A 6,225-nucleotide genomic window follows, 5' to 3' on the forward strand; every position below is an offset into this window, starting at 1 on the left:
CCAGAATAAGGTACTCAGTCTTAGGTTCAATTTAGGTTTAACACTCAGAGAGCAATATAGGTACTGTCATTATACATCAAACACCTTAAAAGGGATACCTAAAACAAACTCAGCTCAAAGTTGCATTTACATTTTATTTAAACGATCGGAAGCTACCCCTGAAAATTATTAAAACATTATAACTCAATTCAAGGGTTTTCATCCAACATAAAAGGTTGGACGATAATATTACCTATGAAGTCTCATCGAGAATGCTCGATTAAGACTAAGTAACAATGATAGAAAACTCAAAGATACCCCAAAAATGAACTAGAAAATTATAATTCACTTGAAGGGTTTTGATTTACTAGAAAAGGAAAATTACTATAACATTATAACTCAATTCAAGGGTTTTGATTCAATAGAAAATGATAGATAATATTACCTATGAAATCTCATCGAGAATGCTTGATGATTAGAAATCACGAACCTCCATAATAGTATGATATTGTCCACGTTCAAAAATAAGTTTTAGCTGTTTTACTTATGGTTCCCTAAAAAGAATCAGGTTTGTAGTGAGATTTATTTCATCTATCAGTGCTGGAGGTCCATAGCCTAAGGTAGCACAACTTAAGGTGCGTCCGTTCTAGTCACTAAACCTTCACGAGGAGGGATATCTTCACCTCCACCTCTTCCTCTAACTCTAATACAGGGTCGTCTCCATCCTCGTTCTCCTCTCCCGTGCCCTTTACGTGGCATGATTCTAAAACCAATATATAATTTTTCTTAAGTCTATATCTCTCTAACATAAATTGCATCATATCACATATATTCACAACATATAATTTAGCAAACATGACATATTCATAAAAATACAACTAGGTGGAACATAATGCTACCATAAATCATATAGTTAGAGCTCAACATATTTGATACTAAATTACATTCAATATTAGTAAACAAAAAAAGTACATGCAATTAAAGGCATTTCTTTTTCTTATCTTATACAAGACATACGTGACGGTGACAGGACATCGATGGTAAAACCTTGGAACGTGCCAAGCCTATCTCGTAGGTAAGTCTACTGAATCTATAACCTAAAGCTCTGATACCAACGGTAACGACCCTAGATTTCTATTAGCCTAAAGTTGCCACCGTCATCATATCCTATGCTCTTATACGAAATTAAGCATTTAAACTTCATCTTAAAATAGTGTCATGGACTTACTCATTTGAAAGCATCTTTCTAAAACAATTAAAACATCAAAGTAAAAATGCCCTATACTAACCTATGCCTAAGAAAATAAAATACTACTATTCTATGCACATGTCATTATCTCTATTTTTGATGTCGTCGTCAGCTATATAGGGGCGTCTTGCCCTTACCTGAAATAGAAGTAGCACAAGGCTTGAGTATTTTAAGAAATACTCATAAGTGACTCCACTATTGAGGCTAGGGAATGCAAACACATGCAACTAATGATCTTAGGAACCTATTGTTAAAAATATCATAGGGGTGGCCTCTAGTCTGGAAAAATTGGACGTGTAGTACATCCCTACACATGACTCACACATGCGAGCGTGAATTTTGTCTCTCGAAGTTACTCCAAGTGTTGTCAGTTGTTGTTTCCTATTAAAACGTCCATCTCGCTTCGTTAGTAATTTACATTTCTAATTTAATTTAACTTGAACTTCAGAAATAAGTCGTTATACTGACCTTAAATATTTCTATTAAAGTAAAAATAAGCTTCGGAAGGGCAAAAAACATAAAGGTCGGTGTCAAAATGTCAAACCGAGCATAATACGCCATTTTTTAGCCTAGGACTCCGAGATCCCGAGCCGAAGGAGCCGGTGTATGCAACAGTGACCCTATCGCTGAGGGACAATGACATATGAGCAGGTTGCAAAGTGGTTCGAGGCGCAGGTCTTGAATGTTCATGTGGGCGCACAGGTCTGTGTAGTGGATCCGTGGGTTGGGCTGTGTTCTGTGTATTTGGGCTTGAATGTGGGTTTTGGGCAAAGCACATAGGAACTAGACTACTAGACTGATTGTTGGTGGGTATCTAGTTACTAGACCAAACTGGGTATGGGGTTGCTTGACTGGAATGAGGTTGCGGGTATTCGAGTTTGGGTCCGAGCAGGTGGACTTCGTCTTCTCCACTCGTTTCCATGCATTTTCCTTTCTTCATTCCTCCGTATCAAAACTCGTTGTCTACATCTTGTTTCTTCTCCTTCTTTCTCATGATGTTAACCGTCTTTGTACGTTTGATCCTACCCCTCTATCTCACTAGTGTTGTGTACGTTGGATCCCATGGTCGTCATCTCGACATCGTCATTTGTGCAGAGGTGCCTTGCCTTTACCTAAAAAATAAGAGCAGTGCATGTCTTGAGTATTTTAAGAAATACTCATTAAGTAACTCCACTACTTCTCTACTCACGCAAACACATGAAATCATGGTTATCATAAAATATCATTTCATGGCCTTGGTCTCATATTCGTGTCCGGGTAGAATTTGATGTGCATACTTCTCTACTCATGACTTACATACACACACATTTGCTCCCATGCGAGCTCGCATACCTACCCATTGACCTGGGCTTCAACTAGCATACACTCACACTATTGGTATACCATGGAGGGAAGGGAGTGCACATAGCATTGTGGGGTATACAATATCATAAGTACCATACTTTCATATCATGTAACATCCTAACAAGTCATAACATAATAAGCAAATATATAACCAATCTTTACCTTTAAATTCATTTAGAGTAGGTAGACTTAATACCATCGCTAGAAGGAGGGTTTGAACCTCCGACCTTGTGGTTAACAGCCACACGCTCTAACCAACTGAGCTATTCCAGCTAATTCTTTGTAATAGCTCAAGCCCACCACATCCTTATAAGGAATGTTTCATCCCCTCTCCAACCAATGTTGGATCTCATAATACACTCTCCTTGGGGGCCCAACGTCCTTGCTGGCACAACGCTTGGTGACTTGCTTTGATAGCTTTCGCAATAGCCCAAACCCACCGCTAACAAATATTGTCCGATTTTGCCCATTACGTATCATCATCAGCCTCACAATTCTAAAATGAGTCTACTAGGGAGAGGTTTCCACACTCTTCTAAGGAATGCTTCGTTCCCATTTCCAAACACTAAAAAATATTGTCCATTTTTTACCGTAACAAATCGTCGTCAGAATCACAGTTTTAAAACACGCTACTAGAGATGTTTACAGACACTTATAAGTTATTCTTTCATTCTCCTCTCAAACCAATGCGGGATTAGAGGGCATGGGTTCAAATCCCACTTCTGACAACTCAAATAAAGGTAAAATAAAAATACAATAGCATATCATTTTTTGAAATCAATTGAACTCACTGGAGATTTAAAATTGTCACGACATGATTTTTCAAGCATATAAGAACTGTAATAACTCAATTTTAAAGACTTCAAAGCACAGCTATAATAACTCAACTTTCTAAGACTTCAAATCATTATTCATGACACATCCTAACAAAGAAAAAATTTCATAAAAATTGGAAGGAGATTCGAAAACTAAGGACAATAATTTGTAACACATAGAACTGACGTGACAAAGAAAAATTTGATAAAAATTGGAACGAGATTCGAAAAATAAGGACAACAACTTGTACATATAGAACTGATGGCTCGGGACGACCCTGCTCTGTGACCTTAACTAACCATTAGTGATCACCCAAAAAGGAAAAGTAATATCTAGTGCAACTAAATAAGTAACCTACTTGTAGGCGGTAATCGAGTCCTTGATCGAGACAGTTGCCACGGGTTTTTCTTTAGGTTATATAATGTTCAGGTGTAGATTATATGTAACGACCCTAGTTTTCTAGGGGCCTAGAGTCACTAGAACATGCATGATGTAACTGCTTTATGCTAAAATATTTTTTACATTATGTTTTTGTATTGATGCTACCCCTAAAAAGAACACAATATTATTATTAAGAATGTTAAATTAAGACTATAACAATGTTAGGAATCACGAACCTACATAATTATATGACATTGTCCACTTTGGTTGGAGGGTTAAATTTTTCCACATACTAAAATGGAATGATTCATTCCCATTGATAAAAAGAGAGATGAACCTCCGACCTTATGGTTAACAATCATACGCTCTAACCAACTGAACTATTCCAACAAATTATGAGTATTAGCCTAGATATTGTCTACTTTGACTCATTACATATCGTTGACAACCTCACAGTTTTAAAACACATCTAATAGTAAGAGATTTCCACATGCTTATAAAAAATGTTTCATCCCCTCCACAACCGACGTGGGATCTCACAATCCACCTCCTTGTGTTCCCAGCAACCTCGTTGGCACACCACCCAATAACTAACTCTAATACAATTTGTTACAAACCAAGCCCACCTCTGATATTGTCTACTTTGGCTAATTACGTATCACCATCAGCCTCACGATTTTAAAATATGTCTACTAGGGAGAGATATCCACAACCTTATAGTTAATGTTTTGTGTCCCTCTCCAATTGCTAGCAGATATTGTTTGTTTTGGCATGTTACGTATCGTGTAAATTTAAAAGTTTTAAAACGCATCTTTAAGAGAGAGGTTTTCACACCCTTATAAGGATTGCTTCATTCCACTCTTCAACCAATGTTAGGTCTCATAATAAATAGTTAAGATGGTTGAGTGGTTGAAGGCTTTAGGACTCAAGTTTTGGTCCTTGTGAGTCCGTGGGTTGAAATCCAACTTTTATAACTTAGAAAGGTTTTGTTTTATAAAGTGCTATTCTTTATAAAAATAGTTATAAAGAATAGGTAGAGGGTGTGGGTTCAAATCCCACTTCTGACAACTCAAATAAAGGTAAAATAAAAATACAATAGCTTATCATTATTGAAATCAATTGAACTCACTAGAGATTTAAAATGGCTTCCAAGCTTCTACAAAAGTTAGTATTGTACAAGTTTACCCTTACGCCTGAATCTCAAGGACACTCTGATTTTCTATACTACCTGAGTGCATAACAAATGATGATTTGTGAGCCTGGAATACACTGGCGTCCTTGATATAATTGTCCACTAGGACCTCTATTAATTGATTCATAATTACCTATGTTAAAAAAAAATCAGCTTCGGAAAGGTAAAAAATGTAAAGGTTCATGTCAAAAATGTCAAATCAAGCCAAATATGTCGTTTTTTAACCTTAAATTCCGAGAAGCTAAGCCGAAGGGGCTGGTGTATGCAGTAGTGACCCTGTCATTGAGGGACATTGACACATGAGCAAGTCGCAAAGTGGGTCGGGGCATGGGTCTTGAATGTTCATGTGGGCACACAAGTTGGTGTAGTGGATCATGGGTTAGACCGTGTTCTGTGTATTTTTTGTTTGAATGTGGGTTTTTGGGCCAAGCACAGAGAAAGTAGACTACTTGACTGGTTGCTAGTTGGTATCTGATTGCATTGTTGGGTCGAAGCTTTGTATTTTAGGTTACTGGAGCAAACTAGGTATGGGGTTGCTTGGCTATAATGAGGTTGCGGGTATTCGAGTTTTGGTCCGACCAGGTGGACTTCATCTTCTCCACCCCTCACATCGGTTAGGGTTGCCTGTGGGTTTTGGGTCGTGAGTCGGATCTCGTGTCGGACTTCGTTTCCCTCACCCCGATTACTAGAGAATTTTTCGGCGACTCTCTCTCCTCGTTCACGTCGTTTCAATGTCCTTTTTCCTCCATTTTTTAGTCTCCTCCTCCCCCTAATCTCGTTTATGGTGTTTGTTTGGTTCGTAAGGGCGTAAACACTCAAATCTGAGAGGGTTCGAAAATCCAACGTTCTGTCTTCCTTACCCAATCCAACGTTCTGTTCTTCCTCGGTCACGTCGTTTCAATGTCCTTGTGGGAAGGAAAGCGCGTGAGACAGCCGGCAAGCCACGTGTCAACTTGCTGGAGGGAAAGCATGTTAGAGAGCCTGAGGGACACGTATTGACAATTGCGTGGAATAACACGTTAGGCGCATTGTCAGGCGAGAAAATCTATGGCCTATTAGCTCAGTTGGTTAGAGTGTCGTGCTAATAACGCGAAGATAGCATGTTCAACCCCTGCATGGGCCAATTTCCCTCATTGATAATTATATCTTTTCATTATACGAGTTAAAACATTACGAAATTTAGAAGATAATGACTTTTTTAAGTTTATTATGCATTAAGTTATGTAAACGAAACTTGATTGGCCAGATTAGAAGCTAACGATCT

General features: G+C 38.1%; 2 non-coding genes across 2 annotated transcripts; one reads left to right on the forward strand and one right to left on the reverse strand.

Annotated features, from left to right (window-relative positions):
• Window positions 1-2,771: 2,771 nt before the first annotated feature.
• On the reverse strand, window positions 2,772-2,845 carry TRNAN-GUU. Its single transcript has one exon. It is a non-coding gene; the product is annotated as a tRNA-Asn (tRNA).
• A 3,165-nt stretch (window positions 2,846-6,010) lies between these two features.
• On the forward strand, window positions 6,011-6,084 carry TRNAI-AAU. Its single transcript has one exon. It is a non-coding gene; the product is annotated as a tRNA-Ile (tRNA).
• Window positions 6,085-6,225: the final 141 nt, after the last annotated feature.

The sequence above is a fragment of the Cucurbita maxima genome, unplaced genomic scaffold (genome assembly GCF_002738345.1).
Source record: "Cucurbita maxima cultivar Rimu unplaced genomic scaffold, Cmax_1.0 Cma_Scf01226, whole genome shotgun sequence".
Taxonomy (NCBI): domain Eukaryota; kingdom Viridiplantae; phylum Streptophyta; class Magnoliopsida; order Cucurbitales; family Cucurbitaceae; genus Cucurbita; species Cucurbita maxima.